We start from the raw sequence: 23,935 nt of genomic DNA on the forward strand, positions 1-23,935 counted from the left end.
CGGCCACAGAAGCAGATGAGCATCCCTTCCAGACAAAGGGGTCTCCTGCCAGAGGAATGGGTGCAGATCCCAGCTCTACCTGGGCTCAACTTTCTGACTTACAGCAGTTGATCCAGCTCTGTAAGCCTCGGTCTCCACCTCTGTAAAATGAGGCAATAATGGTGCCTGCACGAATTTCCTACCACTGTTGTAACCAACTACCCCAAACCTGGTCGCTTTCAACAGCAGAAATGGACTCCCTTACAGTTCTGAAGACCAGAAGCCCGAAAGGAGCATCACCGGGCCAAAACCAAGGTGTCAGCAGGGCTGTGCCCCCTCTGGAGGCTCCGCAGAGGATCCACTCCTGCCTCTGCTTGCTCGGGCCACTATGACAGCTAGAATTGCTTTGGCTTCTCTAATTAGGAAAATAAAACCCTTTGAACATTCCGATGTTTCAAGGACGACTTGGGGTTTGTGCAGAGGCCTAAGAGAGAAAGAGCAAAGCCACACGTTTCACAAAGTTCCAAGTGGCCACGATACGTCATTAACGTCTCTGAATGTTCCGAGTCACGATCGTCTTACAGATGTCCACAGAATCGTAAGTGCTTTGATGCATGGGGATAAAGTTCCCTAAGATGGTTTTTCTGCTTGCAAAAAAAATCACCTGCCAAGGCAAATACACCGATCAAACCCGGGGTAGTAACGGCTCATTATTTCCGACAACGATGTGGAAAATCACCGTATTTTTTTAGGCGCCTGGAAGATATATATCCACGTGTTCTGTCACTGTTTGAAACGATGAAAATGACTCGACTCTCAAATGACTTTCTATGAAGGAAAAGTGAACAGACAAAGAGCTCAGCCCAGGCGGACAGAATTGATCGCAGCACCTACGATGGGAACATGTGGTCTGTTAACAAGTCTGAGCAGTAAGGATGGGTGCAGCCAGCACTCAACGGTTCCTTCAGTTTTACTCGGTGTATACCGACTGATCGGTGATTCTAAGTCTGGCGCTGTCCGAGATGTTCAGAGATGGCTGTGACTCCTGGGTCCACGCCCTCCTGTCTGTCGTGAGAGGGCACCGTAGACTGTACAGTGAAAAGAGGCAGGAGCTGGGAGTGGGTGTGTCCCCCACAGCAGGTACACGAGGCACAGCTGGCACCACTGGATGACATAAAAGAGGACGGGTTTGTGTAGGTTTTGAAAGGGAAATAACGGCTTGACAGGTAGATGAGGTGGACAGGAGGGCGTTGCTCATGGCTTGGCATGAGCCGAAGTACAGATGCGACACATCCTGGCTTATTCGGAGGCGCAGAAGTCGTACCTACGTGAGAAATGAAGGTAGAGAGGCAGGCGGAGGCAAGGTTGCAGAGGACCTTGAATGCCACGGTCAATAATGCAAGTTGAGACTCCTGACGACACAGGGCAGGAAATTAGGGGCTTACCTTAGTCAGCAGAGAAGGGACAGATATGGGAGATGTTATAGGGGGCAAAGGCACAGCACCTGACAGAAATGAGGGGAAACTGAAGTAAACTATTGTAAGGGACCTACTCCATATGTGATGTGATATTATATTATTGGACGGCAGACTGTGATCATATCATAAACCCCAGAGCAATCACTAACAAACGAACCCCAACGAGGTGCAGCTAAAGTGTGGGTTGAACTGTGTCCCCCAGGACCATGTCTCCAACCCCAAGTACCTGTGAATGTGACCTTGAAGATGGAATCAAGTTACGATGAGGTCACACTGAGTTAGCATGAGCCCTGAGTCCAAGGACGGGTGTCCTTCCACGGAGAGGGAGATTTGGAGACAGGCCCACGGAGGAAGGACGGCCGTGTGAAGACAGGCAGGAACTGGAGCAACGCAGCTAGGAGCCAAGAACACCGAGGACCCTCAGCAACTAACAGAAGCTGGAAGAGGCGAGGACGGGCCCTAAAGCCTTCAGAGGGAGCACGACCCTGCCAGCACCTGCGTCTGGGGCTTTTAGGTCTCAGAACTACGAGAGAATGAATTTGGTTTAAGACACCCAGTTTGTGGTAATTAGTTTTGGCAGCCCTAGGAAACTAATAGAGCTAATAAGCCAATGATGAAGATAAAATAGATTAAAATACTCAATTATCCCCCCCAAAAAAATATAGGAAGGAAGGAAAACAAACTGAATGCACTACCATAGAAAGATGGTAGTGATCATGAAATGTGAATACAATCCCATGTAAATTAATGATAATCCCATTACATGTAAATGGTGCAAAGACTCCAATTAAAAGGCAACGATTGTCACACTGGGTAAAAAGGTAAGACCAAGCTGCATGTTGTCTACACGAAACCCACTTTAAAGACACTGAAGTGTTAAAAGTAAACGGGCGGAAAACAATAAACCATGTTAATATTCGTCAAAAGACAGCTAGAACGGCTATATTAACGTCAAAATAGATTTCAGAGCAAAATTAACACATCTGAATAAGGCATTATTACACAAAATCCACTTTACTTTTTTTTTTTGGTAAAGGTAAATGCAGTATATTATTGTATTTTCTGATGACGCTACACATTACTCATTTCATGCTTTCCACCAGCATTTGTTGACTTTTAGGATTTTTCAGGACACGTTCCATACTGAATGTGATTCCTAGAATGATCAGATTCTAAAATGTTCTCCTCTTCTGTTTGTCATTAAAAAGTTGTGCTTCACTTTCTTCCTTGAACAAAAAGTCAACTGCCACTGACAGAACCTGAGATGGTTAAACCATTTTTTCCTCATTAATTTTCTTTATTTTAGCTCTGGCAGTCTAACTAGAGATGCAAAACACCAGTAGCGTGTACTAAGAAACGCAAGACGTGATGTAGGAGTTTAAAAAATAACACTCTTAATATAAGGAAATAATTTTTTTTTCTTAAACTTAAAGACATATAGTGTGAAGATAAACTCCCTAACTCTGGAGCAATGACAAGTAGAAGTAACATCTTTGAAAGCTCAAAGAGGAAAATCTTCTAATGTTTGCTTAAGCCTAAACAAATGTCTAGCAATCCATAAATATTTGTTGATTGACTCAAATCATGTAATCCTGGGCAAGTGAATTACCATTTGCTTATCTGTAAAATGGAGAAAATAGTAATCCACCTAGGGCAGTTGTGAGAATTTACTTTTTAAAAATTATACTGGAATTTATCTTTGAATAAAGACCCAAAATACTATGACAAGGCTTCATGTAACTCTTGTTGTAAGAGCATGTCCACATTTCCTAGTTAATTACATGTTCTCTTTTTATGTACCGAGTCTTGTTTTTAGTTTTTTTTTTTTAAAGCCAGTGTGTGTACAAATATTTCTAAAATGTATTGTCCAGTACTCTTTCTTAAACAGAATAAATCAATACAATTGAACATCTTCCCAACGATGAGCCTAAATCAGTGTTTATACTACTCTGGTCCACTTCACGGGGTTCCCAAGCTCTATGGGGCTTCTGTTCCTACACTAAGTGGCCTTGACCACTTCTTCTATATAATTACTGGACCTGCTGAAATTTAGTCCTGCTCTCAATGAGTCTACTATCCCCCTGTCCTCCCATTTTCTGCTTTTGACATCGGACACAGGAAGCCAGAGAACAGGCTTGTTTTGGGAAACGGACTTCGGGTGTGGCCATTTCTGCAGTGTTGGGTCTGGCTCCCAAGACTGCAAAGGGTCTCATCTTGCCCCAGACCTACTTCTACTTTGCACTCTGTTGCTTCCTATTAACCAGCAGACAAGCTGGAACTCATAGACTTCCTTCAGTCAGTCAAAAAAAAAAAAAAAAAGAGTAGCTGATATCATCAAAGGTCTCATCTCAGAGTCACTTATATGTTTTACTGTCTTACAGTTTCTCATTATATAAATAAGAAATGGAGTAGGGCTTTGGTGAGAAGAGAAGGAGACGCATGGTATTTAAAGACTGCCAAGCAGACAAGAAACGCCGGCATTCTTCTGAAGATTCCATTAGTAAGGAAATGCCCCCCAAATTATATTTGACGTAAACATCTTCAGCTTCATTCACTTCGAAGACATCTGCCGTCACAGAAAGGAAACAAGCAGGTGACCGCTGATGAGGCCGTTTGTAACAGTTCAGGTGCTAACTCAAGCACAGTATTAAATATTTTACTGACTATACACGAGAGTAAGAATTACGGAAGTGTGTAGCTTTGGAAATTGTATGAGAATAACAGCCTAACTCAACTTTAATTGGATTCCTGGACATGAAACAGTAATTGACTCTTTAGCTGTGATTCCAAGGTATTTTATAACGATCACTTTTTCCAAGTACGGTATTTTATATGAAAAGGCCTCAGTGGCTCATCAAATTCTACCTTTAAAATGCTACCCGCATCCTGAGAAAAGTACATGGACACACTGGAATAAAATGGCCTGGCAGATATAATGTGATTCTAATTTGGTAAAACAAAAATATGCATTAATCTGTACTCTGTCATTTAACAGCACGATGATAATTTTTTCAAGGGACACCAACACAACACGTGACACACAATGGCAGGTGATGGTCAGGTCTCTCCAATCTGCTCCCACTTATTTCTCCAGGCTTCATGTCCTACCATAGGCCTCTTCCGGGGAATCCGGCCCAGCTCTTAGTTTCTGAAGAGCCTCCGAACTTCCTAATGCTGTGCTCTGCCCACTGGGCACCCAAGTCTGATTGCAGCATCTTCCCAAGAAGCCTCCTTTGGGCATAGATGATCCCTCCCCGCTCTCCTCTCCACGTGCTCGGTGCTTCTCATCCGGGACGTCCAGGCTCCAGCTTTATTTACCAGCCTGCCCACGGTTTACCAGAGTCCTTAGACTCCAGTAAACCAGTAAACCGTGGATGCCCGTTTCTCATCCACACACAAGGACCACCACGAGATGCCCAGAGAAACTGGCACAAAACTCCCGCACACAATGATGCTGAGAAACGTGACCTCAGTAAGTTAACTGCAAACTGTATTATGGAAACTGTAGGCAGGACGAAAAGAGAAACAAAAGCTCCTATTTTTAATGCTGATACAGAACAGTCTCATAGCCTCGCTAATAATTGGAAGGTTAGGAAAAAATGTTTGGCTTCGTCCACTCTGTATAAGATCTTTAAACATTAACTAGTAAGTTTTCAAAGCATGAAATGACTTTCTCCCCCTGTGGTTTTATACAGGCCCAGACAACTGCAGTCAGAGTCTAAGGCCTCTGTCAGTGCCTGATACTCAGCTCCCACTACGAGCCTCACACAGAACAAATATGGTCGAACTATCTGTAAAAATCTGCTGTGGGATCCGAAAATGTTTCAGGGGCTCATACAAGCTTAGGACTTTGACATGTAATTGTTAACTGGGAAGCATACACAGATGGAGAACCTTAACAGACCCCCAGGAATTATAAGCCACGTAATTATACATTTCGACAGGGCACATGTTTTTCTGTAACCTCCCAAACAGTAAACGTGGTATAAAGAGGTGATACTGCTACTTAACTTGCAGCATCAGTGGTCCCCTCCTTGTGCGGCTCGTGTGTAGCAGGCACTCGGAGTCCCCTGCATGGCCGAGGGACCCCAAGCAGGGGCTGGAAGGCAGCTCCACTTTGCACGTGTAATTCCTGCCCTCGGGACCACAGCTGTCATGTGCTGCCTCTGCACTGGCCTCTGTCTGAAGAGTGGAATTAGTTCTCCTCCCACATCCAAGTCCAGGAGGGTAAACTCGCTTTGATTCCTGGGTAAATGCACTTCATTTGTTGCAGAAATTAATTTAAGCCACGGAGGGGAAAATGATAGCTTATGAGGGAGCTAAGCCTCCAAAATCTTTTGGTTTCCCTTGGCTCTGCAAAGGGTCATCACTCCCCCCCCCCTTTTTTTTTTTTTTGGATGTGGACCATTTTTAAAGTCTTTATTGAATTTGTTACAATATTGCTTCTGTTTTATGTGCTGGCTTTTTGGCCTCAAGGCTTGTGGGATCTTAGCTCCCGGACCAGGGATCGCACCTGCACCCCCTGCACTGGAAGGCGAAGTCTTACCCACTGGACCCACAGGGAGGCCTCCATCAGTCCCTTTTAAGAACAGCAGAGGCAGGAGCCCCGCTGGGGGGTGCCGGAAGAAGCACTTTCCACTAGACCGTCTCACTGAACTTAATCTTCAGCTGACTCTCGCTTATCTCTGTAAAGACAGCACAGGACAGATTAAAATCTAGTTTTAAAAAAAAGAAAAAACCCTCACTTTCACATCTTTGTTCATCAAACTTTCTTATCAGAGCTATTGCAAAGAACATGTGGAACTCCTCTGAGAGCCAGTTAAGACCTTTGCCTTCCCTTGTGGCAAGAAGAGTCACCGGCCAGCAGCCCGAGGACATACGAACGTGAGGCTCAACGAGAAACAGCCACTTCCTACCTCTGTGGGGTTTTACTGAGTGCTCGCCCACACCCTGTCTTATCTGGTTATTCTCTGCAGGGGTGGCGGGAGGGCAGCACGGAGGGTCAGAGGGTCTGAGGTGAGATGCACAGGGATACACACCCGTGAGCATCCAACAATGCACTGACAGCTACCCTTGACCACGCACTGGTCTCATGGCCTCGTCTTCCTTCTCCACGAGGGAGGCTCGCCACCCTCCTTCCCAGAGCAACAGAAGATGCAGGCAAGGAAGTCAGAGTGACGGGGGCGGAACTGATGTGGCAGCAGGTCTAACAGGCTCCACGGCCAGAGCCCTCTCTGCGACTAGAAACCCTTGGCAGAAGTACAGACGCTCTAGCCCAGTTGGCTTTCCACGCCCCACTCCCGCGGCCCTAGCAACGTGCTGGACCCCCAGGGCTGCAGGAACCACCCCCTCAGGGGGCCGCAGCCCCTCCGGACCCACCAACCGGGCTCTTTCTGAGCCAGGCCCCCCCAGGCAGGCTGCATCTTCGGTCCATAGATCACTCAACCTCCCCCGCACCCAGGAAGCTGACCCAACGACCCAGCCGCCCTCCCAGCGGTCTCTCCCTGCGCCTCCCACCCCCTCACCACGTGGGGGCTGCTGACTTGGGCTGAATGTCACCCTTTGTCTCCAAAGCCCGGGCCGGCTCTGAAGGCTGGAAAGCCTGAACGACAGTGATGAATCAGAGCATTTAGTCTTGAGATTTTCTCCAAGCTGCCTCTTCATCAGCCCTTAAATAGCAGCATTCAAGCTGCCACAGACACGTCCAGAAGTTTGCTGGCCTGCGGCGCCCGGTGGGGAAAACTTGGCCTCCCCGGAATCAGAGGCAGCAGCTCCCCTGACACCAAGAGACGCCAGCTGTGCTTCTCCAAGACAAGGCCAGTGGCTGACAAGTCTAAACTGATTTTTAAAACTTACTTTCAAATCCCTCAGGTTACGCAAGCGACGCTGGGTTCCTATTTCTAAGTGTGGCGGCCTTTCCTACAGCCGTTTTGTGCTCTTCACTCTCCTCTAAGTGGTACCACCTAGGACTACGGGTTACATCCATTTGGTGCGTCTGAGTGAGCTGGTGAATCCGTGCTTTCAAATCTGAATTAAAAAACCCAGCCACGGGCACAATGTGGTTTTCTGATGTAGAAGTCTCACGTAAAGTTAGCCGTTCCTACTGAGATTGAAAGCTTAAATTCAATAACAGAATGGTCAGGCTTGAGAAGGGGAAATGTAGGAATAATTTGCAAATCAAATATGCGTTCTTTCTTGCTGCGCCATTTAACTGTTGATCCCATGACAGAAAGATACGCCCCACCTAAAGCACTTACTTATATACACGCCGCGCCCACACCCAGCTTGACGCTTTGAAGAGTGCGAAGCAGCTTTTTCAAAGAAGGCAGAGACAGTCAGGGGGGAAAACCACAAAAGCCAACAGTGAAAACCTAAGGATGCGACACAGAAATACTGTGACGGCAAAACACAAAACTGCCTCCGAGAAAAATTACTTCACCACATTTACCTGTGCATGAACCAGCTGAGTGTCACAGAGGTCAAGAGGGGGTGGACTCTTCAGGGCACCTGGATGATAAAAGGACAAAGTCTCATCCCTGATGGGGCCGTGCCTGGAACGAGGCCTCGGACTCAGGGCCCAAGAAAGAGAACACCGTGGGCAGAAACGGCTGCACTGCTGTCTCTGGAACGGCCCTGCTGGGGTCCCTTGAGCACATCACCCTGTCTGGTAATTTGCCAACTTGAATGCCTTCTGGCTAAATGGAGAATCGTTTTGCTGTGGTTTCCATTCCAGCCTATGAAAGGTCACACTCAAGTCCCAAATGCCACTGATGTCCATTCTCGGACCAGAACAGTATTGCCAACAATGGATGAGACTGGAAAGCAAACACAACAGCGACCACATGCTGTCTCGTTGGGCGCTCCACCAGACGCTTGGGGTCTGTGTGTTGTTTAACCCTCACAAGACCACCCCAGGGTATGTATGATTTCTTCCACTTTGTAGAAATGGGCAACTAAAGCTCAGGAAGGTTAAGTGGCTCTCAAAGATGCACAGCTTTAAGTGACAGAGCCAGGACTCCAAAGCCATGCTGTTCACCCTTCTCCAGAAGGTGCCAGCTCCGGGGCCTCGCTGCTCCCCAAACAGTCTTCAGTAACATCAAGAACAGCTGTGGAGAGGCCTCTGGATAAGAAGGCAATCTCTTAATCAGCAGAAAGATAAACATTTGATGATGCCAGAAATGGGGAAATAGAGAATACTGCAATTCTGTGCAGGGCGACTTTTCTACAGCGGAGATGAGATAAGATATAAGTCTTATGCACAATGAAGAGAGTTCTACCAGAACCGTGCCTCATGACTTTTCCAGTGTGACATGAAGACCCAAAGTCACTTAATCACAGGGAAAACCTGTCAGTACAAAATCTTCCCACGAACACTCATTTTTAAGCGGTGTCCCACATGTGCAATACAAAAACTCTCAACTACAGACCCCACCAAATGCACGGAGACATAAAGGATTTAGCTGTGGTTCTCACCACCACCTCCTAAAACTCGTCTTTGGAGCAACAGAGCCATGCAAGTTTAGGGACTGTTTCAAAATTTTGTTTTATTTTCTCAATGATTCCCACCTGCAAGACTATGCTACCTGTGGCCCTCTAATAATTTTCGCCGTAAGTTACAGTAATAATTTACTCTGGCTGAGGGAGCTTTGGTGAACTACTGTTGTCAAAAAGAAAAAGAAAATTGGAATATTGTAGCTCTCTGCCCGCTCTGATCTAGGGCCAGCCAGACTTTTCAACGCCTGGACGTGTGCTAAATTACCATGCATAGAAAGTTTTAGGCGCGCAGTGGAGCCTCCCGGAGAGTAAAACTCACACGGAAGAGCTGGAGCCAGAGAATGAATTACTAAAACCCTTAAAGCAGAGATGCGGATAACCTAGTGGGGTGACCTGCAGACAGAATGCCTCGGTTCATGCATTAGCTGTGGAGGAGGGATTCCAGAGACAGGCTCCTAGAAGGCGGGTCCAAGTCGTTCACCTCTGTCTGTCCAGCACCCAGCCCAGGGCGTGGCCCCCAAGGTTCTCACTCAGTCTCATGGGTCCAGGAGGATGGAGGAACCGACTGGGGACTCGACAGCCACATGCTCTCCAGGAGCAGCTGGAGCCTGTCTTTTTTGAATAGCCCTGGAAATATTTTGGGTCCTTGCTTGCATTCTTTGAATGAATCCCACTTGGTCGTGGCATTTTTTTTTTTCAATGTTGTGTTAGATTCTTTTTGATAATATTTTGTTTAGTATTTAAGCATCAATATTGACAGCTGATATTAGTCTGAAATATTATTTCATTCTTCAGCATGATACTTTTTTTGTGTGTGTGTGTGTGGTACGCGGGCCTCTCACTGTTGTGGCCTCTCCCGTTGCGGAGCACAGGCTCCGGATGCGCAGGCCCAGCGGCCATGGCTCACGGGCCCAGCCGCTCCGCGGCATGTGGGATCCTTCCGGACCGGGGCACGAACCCGTGTCCCCTGCATCGGCAGACGGACTCTCAACCACTGCGCCACCAGGGAAGCCCCTGGAGCCTGTCTTGTCAGCCCTTCCTGTTAACAAGGATTCTGATAGTGACAACCACTTAAAAGGATAAAGGGAGGCAATGAGAGAAAGGAGAGCTAAGTCCAAGGCCTGTTGTGAGTTAAGCCCTGCGCAGGGCACACGCACACGTGCCTGCCCTTTTCAGCCCCACGACAAGCCTTTGGAGGCGCCGGATGTGCTCTCAGCAGCCCGAGGGCTGTGCTTGGTGAGGGTGACGGTGTTTGCACCCGCCGTCCCACAGCTCACAGGGGATAAGCAGGTAGCTCGAGGCCACAGAACCAGCAAGTAGAGAAGCCACTGCAACCCAGGTCTTCCTACTCTGAAGTTACCCATGTTAAACGCTGTCCTAATAGCATCCCAGATATTTTAATTTGCATTATCCTCCTTTTCCCAGACTGTATAATCTAACACACACTGTAACCTCATAAAGTATTTCCTTAGGGGTTTTATTTTCCCATCTGTTTGTCTCTCCATGACTCCTCTGTCAATGAGCCTTTCGTGACTCATGGAGGATCCATCCATATACCACGGAATTCAGATGGACTGAATTAGCCAGAGCACACCAAGAAGGTCACAGCCATCAGAGGAACAGCCCGTGTTTCTTAGACACCATTGTCCCACGGGGGCGTCTCAACACCACGACAGAGCAAGCCGGCCGGGCAGCAGCCACAGAGGAACTTGCAGAAGCCCCTTAAGAGCCGTGCTGTCTGCCCTGGTCAGGGGCCAGCCCTGAGCAGTGAGGAACATCCACCAACAGGGCAGCAGGGGCTCTGGGTCCACAATGGGCAGGTTTCATTAGCTGTCCCTCAAGACGGCAATGTATTTCTTTTTCCGCCATGGGCACAAATCAGATGCCTATTTGTTCTCAAGAATCTTTTAAGCAGGCCTCCTCCTCGGTGAGTTCTCTCCATCTGGCAAAATACGAGTGCCGTGGAAGAGGCCAGAGAGATGGGCGGTGAAGAGCGGTCACGCGTGAATTCGCAGGTCAGGCTGCGGTGTTCAGATCCCGGCTGTCACACTTAGTAAACCCTGGATGAGCTACTGAACTTTTCTAAGCCACAGCTTCTTCTTGCTGAAAAGCCGAGGGGATGATAGTGTGACCTCAGAGTCTGGGGATGACTGGAGAAACGAATTCATGTAAGACACTGAGGATGGCACCTGGTACTCAGTGTGTATGTAGTTGACGCTAACTGCTGTTACTTATGATGGTGCTGGTACAAGTAAATAATGACAGTAAAGCACCAGTTAGAGCCTGGTCTCACTAGAATTGAAACACATTCAAATCATAATCATTTGGATCAATAAAATCAGCACAGCTAGCCCAAGTCTGCCCCAAGGGATCCTCCTTCATTTCGCTGTCAGTAACGAATAATAGCGGTATGGGCTAGACTATAAGTCCTGACGCTTATGTGACCATTTCCCTCACGCTGGAAGTTTATCATTCAAACACATGTGGCCCAGAAGTTCAAAGAGATCAACTTGTGACTCTGAATGTTGAGAATACAAAACTCAAGAGGAAGTCGAACATCTAGGGATAAAATGCAACTTTCATCAGACTTATGGGGAATCCACAGAAGACCACAGAATTTCCCTCACGCTCCGGAGACACCAACTGAGCCACCGCACAGTTCCCATCCGAGGGGAACACGTGAACATGAACCTTTGGCTCTGACACAAAACCATGGTCAGCGCCACTCACACGGTCAAGGTTAACGCGATTAAAACTAATCACGTTCAGGCGGGCTGGGGCTGGGGCGGGGATCAGCAAAGGACCCTCGGGGTGCCTCAAAGGACAGAGAAACGGACTGGAAGCTGAAGGCTCCAGCTCCCTCCCCGCCGCCCAAAGGAAGTGCTCGGTAAACACTGCTGTGCTGCAAAGAAGGAAGGAAAGGGTTGACTTCTGCCCCACGGAGCCGGACAACCTTCAGACAGCTTGTTCTAATGCCCGAGCAGCAGCCCCCTCAGGGGAACAGATTCCTCTGAAGTGGCAGAAATGAGCCCGAGCCATCAAACGCAGCTCTCCACAGTCGGCAGCAGCCTCTCGTTCAGGACGAACCCTGCAAGAGGAAACGATTCTCCCGGGCCAGGGCAGGAGGGCAGCGCGAAGCATCTTCTCTGGATCCTTCCTTGGCGGCTTCTGACCGACCCGCTAGGCATCCAATTAGAGCCTCAGATGGAAAAACCTGATGGGCGAGACTGGTCTGTAACGCAAGAGGAAGAAGCAGAGGGCTGACCCTCACAACAGCCCTCCTCTGCGGAGCCAAATTAACACCTCATCGTAAACCAAGCGGTTAACGCGCAAACTCCCAGCCTTGGACGCTTGTGTGTTTCAAGACACGCGGCCTGATAGCATGGAGCACACCAGTGGGGATCAGGACAGGTAAACTCTGAGCTCCGGAAGAGGAGACAGGAAAAGAAGGGATGCGGCCAAATGCTGCACTGCCTTCCAGAGGCCAGAGAGGCATGGCTCACCTGAGGGAAAGGCAGACAAGCGAGCAGAAGAAATGTTTTCTCTCCTAGGCAAACCAAAGGCAGTTACATTGCTTATGAGAAGGTGCTGGGGGGAGAAAAACAGCGCACTTCCTAAAACGAAAAGAAGAGCTCTATCACTCTTCTGCACCTTTCTGGACGTCCCTGTAAGTACCACCTGGTAAGGGGAGAGGAAGTGTAGGAAAGGGAGGGTTGTATCTAAGAGGCACGTCACAAAAAGCTCTAACGTTTGACGTCTCTTTTGCCTTCAAATTCATTTTCAAAGGGCTAGTGTTGCTGACTGCCTAAGGTTCAAGTATTTTCCAGCCATGGATTTCCCTTCACCACAGGCAGGAAAGCAGACGTGTCCGTCTTGTGCTAAGAAAGCGCCATCCCACTCACCCCCCCACCCCGCAGGCTGTGTGCGCAAACCAGACCCACCCACGCAGCAGGTCAGAGGCTGGGGGTGAACGGAGCCTCACGCAGCCTCAAAGGAGAGCGTCCTTTAACTGACTGTCGGGCGAGGCAGTCAGGGCGCTTATCCACAGCCACGTCACCCGTGGGTGATAAAGTGGGTCCACGCCAGTCCTTAGCGTACAGTCTTACCCCAGTCAAGGAAGGGAGGGCAATGGGCGTGCCATTAAATTAAAAAGACAAAGAGAGACGCTTATAAAAAAAGTAAGCATCAATGATACAAAACAACAAACAAACAAACACTTTCAAAGAACTGAGACTGTGTGGTGAACAACAGCCATGAAAAAGAAGGAATCACCGTGTAACTTCTTCAAAGTCCTCTGCTGGCTCTAATTCCTTCCGCACAGAGGTGGGCGCGACATACTCGAGCCAGAGCCTGGTCTTTAGCCGGAGTGAGTCACTTGGGGGAGAAAACCCACCCCCATGGGCGATGCCATCTGCAGCGTTCCCTCTGGGAAAGGCACCCTGATCTGCTTAGAAGCGGAACACGGAGCTCCAGGGGAGAAGGCACTAAATGGCATGGGAGCAATGCCAGGGAAGGCTCGGGGGACACAGGGCTGCATGCGCCGGGGGTGTAGGAACGCAGGGACACCTGGTCCCTGGAGCCAGAACGCAGCTCCTCTCTGGGGAAATCAAACTCCCCCGCTGGAAACGCGGGTTCCAGACCGTGAGCTAAGCATTCAGAAAATCAAGTTCAGAAGAAAGTCCGCTCTGTGTCCCGGCCGCTAACTGGGACGCACAGACATCCGTGGCGTGTGGTACCCAGCGGGTCCATTTGCTGAGCTGAAGGTCGAGACCAGCTGATGAGGAAGTGGGTGTGAAAACAGGTGGTCAGGAGAGAAGTCTGAGCCTCGGCTCCTGCGGATGGGCAGAGGGCTCACCCCGAGGGGAGACGGCAAGGACGGGAGGCCACCACAGGGCGACTTGTGAAAGCATGGGCCAGGTCACCTCACCTGGAACAGTCACATCACAAACACAGGGTAGACCCAGGGAACCCAGAGCCATTATCTCTGTCTCCTGACAATAGGCACTCTCCTACGTCATCGGGCGAAGCAGAGCCTCTCAGCCCTGGGCCCCCATGGGACCACCCGGGCAGCGCTGCCAACACACGGAGGCCACCCACTCCCCCCTTGGGGCTCGGACCTACCTGATCCGGAGAACACCCAGGCCTCCTCGTGCCTCCCTGGAAAAGCCCCTTGGGCGATTCTCAGGTGTAGCTCAAGGTGTAGCTTGGGCGGGAACAGCCTCCGGCCTGCACATCTGGACGCTGACACAGCCCCCCACGTTCCGGCCGGCTGCCACTCTGCTGGGCACGGGCTCTGCCCTCGAGCCGCGTGGTCCCCTGGCCTCCCCCATCGCAGGTTTTCCCGGAGCCCCGCACTTAGGTGTTTGCTGAGTGTACAGCAGCCAGACAGGCACCTGCTGGGACAACGGATGTTACTGAAAGGATCCTAATTATCAAAAATCCAGGTAATCAACTAAGCAACTGGAGGTGGTGTCAGGAGGACCTGAAAGGCCCAGGGGAGGGAGGGACAAAGAGGCAGAGACGAGGGGCCTGGCCAGGGCCAGGAGGGGAACACAAGAATGATTTTTCTCAATCTCCACCACTCGCCCCAACACAACTGTCCCTCGGTATTCATGGGTGAGCGGTTCCAAGAACCCCCTCGGATACCAAAATCCACAGACGCTCCAGTGCCTGACATAAAACGGAAAAGTAGTTGGTTGAATCGCAGATACAGGGAAGCACCTGTATTAACCCCTCAGAAAGGCAGAGAAGGAACATCGGCGTTTCAAGCCGCACGGCTGCATGGGGACGGCAGCAGAAACCTGAATAAGGAATCCCTGGATACCTCTGCCCAGCTTAGAGAGAGTCTGTAAAAAGGACAGCGAGCCTGCTCCCCTGTGCTTCAGACACAGGAAGTCCATCGCTCTAACAACAACAAAATACAGAAGGTCTGGGAATCGACACCTCCCCGAACTTCTCTGGAACAAAGAAAAGAAGACGCTCGGAAAACATCCATTTTATCCTTCGTGGAAACAGAGTCCAACTGAGGACGGTAAAACAGGTAACAAACTGCAGAGGTCCAGTCCTGCTGTTGACATCCAGCCACCTCGACAGCTGAAAAGATGTGCTACCTGATGATTCTTTCTACCCAAGTATTTCTTAGTTTCCCTGTTTGAGGGGGGGGAACCTTGGTGAAAGGACGGGGAAGTTCACCCTGCCATGCACATCTGCATGCATCAGTAAGACTTCGTGTCGTTGTCTTCGGCCTAATTAAATATTTTGATGTGTTTATCCCTCCTTCCATCTCTCCAATCAAAAGATGGTCTCATCGGGAATAAATGTACTCAGCTTGCATCTCCACTCAGAGTTCAGAGCAGCTGATCACCTTCAAGACAGTAAGCATCAGATACACGAGGGGCTGCAGGTCAGAGCGAAGTGAACTCGGGGGCCAGGGCCAAATTTCATATCGTTTACTCTCGAGGAACTTTTAAAGGGCGCATTATGGACGGGTCCAAGCCCAACGCGCACGCTTCCTAACTTGGTTCACGGCGACTGGAGCTCCCTCTCCTCCCTGACGCCGGACGCCTTTGCACCTTGCAGACCCGGAAGGACAGACAGGGAGTGGCGGAAGCACATGGAGTGAGTCAGCTGAGAGGTCATGGCGATCTGCTTGGCCTGCATGCCACTGGGCAGTACCCTCAGCGGCTTGTTTCAAGGCCTAAGAAGAGCCGACCCTGGAGAATCCGCTGAGCCGTGGACCGCAACACTCAGGGACTTCGCGCTGTAACTGGGAGGAACCTTTGCATGCTATTACAAGTTCATCACTAAAGAGATGTTGCCTAGAAGCTTAAATTCTACATAATGGCCCATCTCTGGGAACCCTGCCTCCCAGGTAACCAGCGTGAAGCTAAAATACCTTTGTTCAGCTCACAGGACACATCCTGCCCAGGCCCACCTGTGAATGGCTGCAGGAAGGAAGAAATTAACACAACCCATCCGGAGTCTGACCGGAACCAGGAAATGCTTGACCTCACTCGCTCCCCTTCTAGTAGAAAAGAAGCCTGCATTTTAACTCAGCCCAGATGGTTCGCTGGGGCACAAGCCCACCGTCTTCGTGGTCGGCTGGCTTTCCGGATGAAGTTGCTACTCCTCGGCCCCAACAGCTCATCTCTCGATTATTGGCCTGTCGTGCAGCAAGCAGTACGGGCTTGGACTCGTAACAGCGTCACCGAGTCACCGCCCAGGGGACCCCGTGAGGACATTTCCATAATGATCTTCATCTAGTGGCTCAAAACATGTAAAACCAGCCTTGGGACAAACAAAAAGACTTGAAAAGTGTCAAAATCCTCATTTTCCCTGTGGAGAGAAATGCAGACTCTGAGGTTCCGGAATTTCCCCTGTGGGCCATGCCACCGCCCAGGAGGGGGAGCTGGTCAAGCGCTAGTGGCTCCACCTGCAGGTGCGCAGACCCTTATCAGGCTCCACTAGGCGTGGCAGGGGCTCCTGTCACCAGTGAAGAGCCAGGCTCTGCCACGTCACAGGACGGCAGGACAGAGGGGGCAGGACGAGGAAATGACTCGCTGGACTCAAAGGCCCACAAGGTCAAGCTGCTGGGGGGAACGCGGCAAGCCTATCACGACAGCTTCTGAGGACAGAGCCGGGGTGGAGAGCAAGCTTGGTGATCACACACGTCTACGTCCCAGAAGGCTAGTGTCACCTGACAGAATACGATGAGAGTCCGTAAACGTGTTTTCAGCTTAATGCTTACACTTAGCCTTGTGCAAAGATCTCAACTACAAGAATACACAGTTATGAAAGGTAACATTTCAGCCCAAAAAAGTCTGCTGAAAACCAGAGAGAGGCTTAAAAAAAAAAAAAAGAGAGAGAGAGACTGGCTTCCCTTCTAAGGCTGGAGTCATCTGCCCCCCTGACGTAACAAGCCAGGGAACAGCTTCCTGGGTTTCCGTATCATTTGATTTGGAACTTCAGACTCAACCACTTTCCCTCTCCTCTAACACTTAAAAGTCACTGGCTGCCTCTCAGTGTTAACCATTCAACCAAAATAAACTCACCAAGGTTGGATCAAAATACACTAGCCAAGTAAAATACACCCTCTTCGTAACTTTCTGAAGCATCTTCTCTTCAGTTGTATGTGCTGGATTCGTTTTCTATTGCTGCTATAACAAAGTACCACAGACTTGGTGGCAGAGAACACCACAGATCTGTCAAGGCCTGGAGGTCAGCGGTCCAGAGCGAGTCTTCCAAGGCTATAATCAAGGTGGCGGCAGGGCTGTGCTCCTTCCGGGGGCATCTGTTTCCTTGCCTTTTCCAGCCTTCAGAGGCCACCGAGGCTCTGTGGCTCATGGCCCCTTGCCCATCCTCAAAGCAAAACACTCTGCTTCCTTATCCTTTTCTGACTTTGACTCCCTTCACTCTCCTAAGGACCCCTGTGACTACTAAGGGCCAGCTAGATAACGGCAGGATAATCTCTCCATCTCAGGATCCATCACTTCTGCAGCGTGCTTTCTGCCATGTAAGGCATCATTCACAGGTTCTGGGTATTAGGACGAGGGCATCTGTCTGCTACATACAGATATGTATTTATTACGTGGTTCCAACAGCGTACCTGCAATTTCATATCTTTTTTATGAAACACTGTATTACAAACATTTCCCATATTTCCGTACAGTCTTCCAGATTGTTTTTAAACCATATAAAGTCCCATCTGGTTGAGAAAACCCATTATAAATATATACTAAGGGGGCGATAGGTATAATATAATGAATAGGTTTTTTTTGGTTTTTGTTGTTGTTGTTTTTTGTTTTTTTTGCGGTGCGCGGGCCTCTCACTGCTGCGGCCTCTCCCGTTGCGGAGCACAGGCTCCGGACGCGCAGGCTCAGTAGCCATGGCTCACGGGCCCGGCCGCTCCGTGCCATGTGGGATCTTCCCGGACCGGGGCACGAACCCGTGTCCCCTGCATCGGCAGACGGACTCTCAACCACTGCGCCACCAGGGAAGCCCTACAATGAATAGTTTTTTCCTTTTAAATTTTCTTTGTAGTATTTTGTCAAAAAAAATAATTTTATTAATTAAAAAAAAAAAAAAGGGAGTGAGGAAAATGAAAAGCAGCATGAAGATATGCTGACCAGAGGCTCGGAGCTCACAGGGCAACAGAGAAGCCGACAGGAGGAGGTCCGAGCACACAGAGGTCTGCAGTATTTCTCCTGGGAGGAGGGTGCTCGGGTCTGTACTTTATTCTACACAAAAGACAATCAGATTGTCTTTCAGCAGAACAGACACAATCACCCTATTGTCTAACCTCATGAATGACCAACAGAGTGGCCACAGCTCCCTCATTTGTAGGTGCTCTCGTCTAATTTGTCAGCTCCTAAATTTTGGTTGAAGGATTGGAGCTTGTGGACGTAAATTGTATTGGAATCCAGAGCCAGGATTACCTGCTCTCCCTATTTTACAGAAACACATAAGAATCAGAATGCCACGCACACCGGAAAAACCGTAAAAGGAGCTGCGGGGCCGGGGTGGTAGGGGGTCAAGGGAGACGGAGATTACAGCTGAATCTGCTTCACAGGCACATAATATAAAACGGCGGTCAGCACTTTTTCTGTAACGGGCCAGAGTTAACACCTTTCGGCTTCGCGGGCCCATCGGTCTGTCACAAGCACTCACTCGACTCCTGCTACAGGGCCAGGGCAGCCATTCACAGCTCACCCATTAATGCACGGGCATGGCTGCGTTCCAGGGAAACATTTACGGAACAAGCCTCGCATGGCATTTGACCCACCAGCTGTCGTTTACAACCCTTGGTATCGAAGGAGGACGATACCTCCTTCAAAGGCGAAAGTATCCCCAAACTGTTTCTTCAGCACTGCTAATCGAGTCCACCTTTTTGCTCACCTTTAGCAGGTCCTGGCTGTTTTTAAGAGTCAGATAAGGTGGTGTATCTCCTTACTGGCCCCAACTCCTCTCTCCTCCCTGTACCCTCCCTCCTCCGCCCTTTTTCACATGACTTTGGAGTTCCTCCCACAAAGGTCAAATATGCTTCCTCGCCTCTGACTCCGGGCTGAGCCAAGTGGCTTGCTTGGTCCAACAGAAAGAGGCACAAATGCCAGTGTGCCAGTTCCGACCCTAAAGGAAGCAAACTTGGGGTTCGCTTATTACCCTCTTGGGCTTCTGCCAGCCTGGGGAGGACACACCCAGGTCACAGGAGGATGAGAGGGGTGTAGTGCAGACTGGACCCCCAGCCCCACCATGAGAAGGCGGGGTGCCCAGCTGAGCCCAAGTGACATCAGCCGGGCCTCCTGGGACCTGCAAATTATGTAACTGATAACACCAGGTTGTTTTACAGCCACCGACTTCTGGGGCGGTTTGTTAGGTGACCCAGCAAGCTGATAACGGGTGGTACACCAATCATAAAGCCAACTACCTCTTTATTTCAGACCTACCCCATTATATCCCCAGAAATCTTCTCTGTAGAAAGCCTTGGGACAACTGGCTGATCGATATATAGTGACATATACAGTTCAGCTATATATTTATATAGCTCAGATATATGTTTACTTGAAAACTTGTTTGACTACATTATTAATAAATGTTCTCAGTTATTTCCTTATAGTAGTGCGTAGCTGCTTTTATCTACGGATCAGAACAGATACACAGGTAACACAGGCAATTTCCAAACTTTTCAGTCCCGGCGGTATATCATTTTCAGACCACTTCATAAAGCATATGGCTTGTCATCACTATTAAGGCAATATGGGGCCACGCTGACCTGGACCGTTTACGTACAGGAAGTGTGATCAGCAAGGGCATTAAATAAAGTGGTATTCATAAAGCAATTATAAACAAAATATTCCCAGACGTTCTTCTGAACTGAACGAGAAAACAAAGCAAAAAACACAACTTTTGGCAAAGAGGGCAAAGCCTGTGGAGCGGCCCTGCCACGGCCCTGCTTAACTGATGGAGGCAGACGCCCATTTTCCACTTCGGACTGATGTTACCAAGTCATCACTTTCATCAGCACTTCCAGCAAAGAGACAAGTCTCAGTTCACTGAAATCATATTTGTGCAAATTCAGGCCAGGGTCATCTCAGACCCCCGCCTCTCCATCTGCAGCCACGTGGAGCAGGTCCACGCGCCCAGGAGCCTTCTCCCACCCACACTCGCACCACCACACTCACAGCGCTCGTCTCTCCTCACAACACACACTCGTCCAGTCACCACACCTCAGGAGGTTCTGCTGAAAAAGCTCGTCCCTACGTGGATGATTTCAAACATGAAAGTCACTGTCCAAAGCCAACCTTCCAAAGACTGTGTCATTCACAACAAATGGCAAATATATCAATATCTACATTAAAAAACACATGTTTACAACTTCCCATTACTGAAGATGAGAACAGTTTGTACTGACGCTGCAGGTGAGCGCCTGGAGGTTTTAGGCTGGTGGACACTCACGCAGCTGCGTCCAGCTGGCAGCTGCCGGGGACTAGATGGTCTGTGACGGCTCAGTCACAGGCCTGGGGGTGATGGGGCTGGGGCTGGGGTGCTCAGCCAGAAAGCCCCTCTGCTCCACGTGGCCTCTCATCCTCAAGGAGGGTAACAAGGGCTCCTTCCGGCGACAGACGTTCCAAAGAGCAAGCAGGGGTGGGAGCTGCAAAGCCTCAGAGCCTTGGTTCACAACTGCCCACAATGTTGCTCGTGCCACATCTACTGGGCACAGGGAGTCACGGAGCCAGTCTGGACTCGTCAAAGCGGAGAAATGGGACTCCGCCTGCTGGCCGAAGGTCTGCACAACCGTGTTACGAGGAAGCTCGAGACAAGCGTGGGAGGGTTCGTGGCCATTTTTCACAGCGTACCACAGCCACCCGATGATCACATGGTCCACTGTTTCTATATGAAAGTGCACTGCCATCTCCATGACTCAGTCTCCCTGCACAGTCACGAGGGAGGCTCTAGAGAACAGGGAGGGAAGGAATCCTGGATGAAGGAAGAAGGATGTGGGTACCTGTCACAGGTCACCCCCCACCAGGGACAACAGGGCAGGTACACTTCCAGGCTCATGGCCCTGGAACAGACACTCCACGAGCACAGGGATCTTTGTCTCTTTAGTTCAATGATGGATCCTCTGTGCGTGGGGGTGGGGTGGGGGTGCCTGGTCCACAGCAGACAAACAGGAAGATCTGTGAAGGCAGAGTGAGCGCCTCCCAGGGGGTGTGAGTCGAACGTTACGTCACTGATCAGGTCCGCAGTGGGAGATGAGAAGGGCTAGACCCTGACACCCAGGAAAACACTAACTTATAAACACGGGTCAGCTGAAGTCAACGGCTTAGAAGTCAGGGACCACCACTAGGTAGAACTAGAGCAGAGAAATGACACGCCAAGATGCTCCCACATCCGTCTTCCAAAATGACAGTCACAGCTTGTTGAGACCAGACACCAAACGCATGATGACGTACACCTTCTGTATAATCCAAACTGAACAAAAATGCTTTTCTAAGAGGAAATGTCCATCTCTGTGGACATTAAAGGAATGTGAACCTCAACCAGCAAATGAGCGAAACACGTAAGTCTTCCACCGAACAATGGGTGGTCCGTAGCACCAGGAACTGAAAAGCAAGGCTGTGCAATAAATGTCTTGGAAGGGGAGTGCGGTAGATGTATTTGCTGAACGATGGTTCGTGCTGGGGCCCCAGACCCCTGACAGCTGCCTGGCCCTCCTGCCCATCCCCACAACGAGGAAGCCGAGGCCTCAGAAGCTAGTCAGGGGCAGAGAGCGGACAAGATTTCAGGAGTTTGGACTGAGCGTTAAGCTCCTTGCACTACACCCAGCTGACAGTTTTCAGAGGTATAAACAAGCTTTTGAACACAAGCAACTAAAAATAACAATTAGTCAGAGTCCTGAATTAGATACAGCGCCATCATCAGAAGGCAGTTCTGCTGGTAACAGGCCCCTCTGACGCTCACTCTGAAACGTCTCCAGAGTCACCGCCTTCTCTGCTTCCACTGGCACCACCCCAGACCCCCATCCCCACCCCCAGGTCCAGACTCTCTCCTTCCAGCATCTGCCAGCAATCTGCACTTCATCACAAAGTACTCCCTTCTCCCAAAGTTCACGCAACCTGCATGTGCAGTTGCTTGTCTCATCCACCTGCATTGAATGTTCGTCAGAGGAGGGAGCGTGTTCTTCCTAATTCCTTTACACACTCCCACAGTACCGAGCAGCAGATGCACATTCTGGTGAAGCACAGTAACAGCTAACATTTACTGAATCATTACTATGTGACGGGCGATGAGCTAATAAGCTTTTTACATGCATTATTTCACTGAACTCATCCCAAAACTCTATAGATCAAGTATGATTGCTTACCCTCTGCACACAGATAAAGGAACGGTGGTTTGGAGAGGTTCACTGACCTGCTCAAGGTCACACAACTGGTAAGCGTGTCTGGAGCTGAGGTGCAACAGCAGGACTATTTGCCTCTAAAGTTTTCTTTTCCTAAGGCCTGGTCCTTCCCAACTAAGACCTGCCTGAGTTTGGAGGGGGTCCAGGAAATGCATTTGGGGAAGCACCCCAGGTGACCCAGATGTGCAGCCAGGCTTGGGGTCACCGCCCCACACTGATGGGCTGAGACCGGACTGATGGCGAGCCTAGAACCCGAGCCAAACCCACCTGGCCACCTCTGCTCAGGTGGCTCGGGTCGCCCACACCACAGGGAGCGCTGCCCGTCCTCCTGTACTCAATCCTGCCCACTGGGATCCTCCACCACCACTTCGGGATGCTCGTGGGAACCAGAGGGCAGCAGACCGCTCTTCCAGAAGCAGTGACAGAATTCACACGGAAGCGGTGCCAAGGGTCCCGACACCACAGCCCGGGCCGGCAGCAGAGCTCAAGGCCCCACTAAGCGGGTCTGACGAGTGAAAAGCGTTCTCGGCCTTCTCTGGGGGCCTGACTTGTTTCTTCAGTGAGTCACCCACACGTGTCAGCCCACGACAGACCCACCGACTCAGGCTCACACCATTCCACCCAAGTTCCGAAGAGATGCTATGGTTTTCACTGCTACGGCCAGTAGACCGGGCATCATGAAACACCCGCAGCATCCTTCTAGTTCACTTTGAGCAGTTGGTCCCTCCTCCCTCTACAAAGGGCCCCGGGGGGTTTAGCACAAACCACCTGTAAGGGATTAACCCAGCCCCTCTGTAATTAAAAAATATAATACCTAGTAAGGACTGAGCTTCTGCAGGAGGTCACAAGCACGAGCTCGCCGTCCGCCCGAAGCTTCATGCTGCTCCGGGCTGTCTCTCCCGCTTCAGTCCCTCCTGCTCTCCGCCTCCACCCCATGCAGTTCTTTCCTTTGGGCTCCACTAGCAGCAGGAGCTCCTTTCTGCCTAGCAGAGTTGGGACAGACTCAGGGACATCACTCAATGGTACTAAAAGGAAATAAGCACAGAAATTGCAAGCAGCCAAAAAAAAGGAGGGGAGGGGGCTCATCAAGTGTGGGTGCTCTGTCCTGCCACAGCCGGCTTCACCGGCTCGGTCCCAGGGCACCCGCTGTCCCGGGACGTCCATCATCTCCTCCCAAGCCTGGTGCCTGTGCTCCTCCTCGGGCTCCCAGTCTGCCAGCAGCGGGAGGATGCCCACCTCGGGACCCTGGCGGCTCCCCACTGGACACCTCGAGGGGCTTTCCGGTCCAGACCAAGAGAAAGCCCCCGTGTCCCAGTCATGCATAATGGGAGCTGAGATACGGCCAAGGGAGGAATGAGAGGCTGAACGCAGCTAAAGGGGCCATGAGTTGCAAGCAGGGTTTTTCAGAGCTAAATCTGAGTTCCTCCATTCGTTCCTCACTTGAATATTTTACTTCAAAGAGCGTTCAGCATTTTGACGCCTGCTCTAAAAGTAGAAACCAGGTCTCCCCGTTTCCTTTCTCGCCTTTCAGAGAAAAGGGATGAAACAATTCTTGACCCTGTTTCTTTTCTCACACACACAGTGT

The 23,935-nt window shown here is 50.1% G+C and overlaps 1 protein-coding gene across 1 annotated transcript in view; it reads right to left on the reverse strand.

Annotated features, from left to right (window-relative positions):
* PRKCA (protein kinase C alpha) overlaps positions 1-23,935 on the reverse strand; it is a 368,337-nt gene that overhangs the window by 173,717 nt on the left and 170,685 nt on the right. The window lies entirely within an intron of this gene.

The sequence above is a fragment of the Orcinus orca genome, chromosome 19, assembly GCF_937001465.1.
Source record: "Orcinus orca chromosome 19, mOrcOrc1.1, whole genome shotgun sequence".
Classification (NCBI taxonomy): domain Eukaryota; kingdom Metazoa; phylum Chordata; class Mammalia; order Artiodactyla; family Delphinidae; genus Orcinus; species Orcinus orca.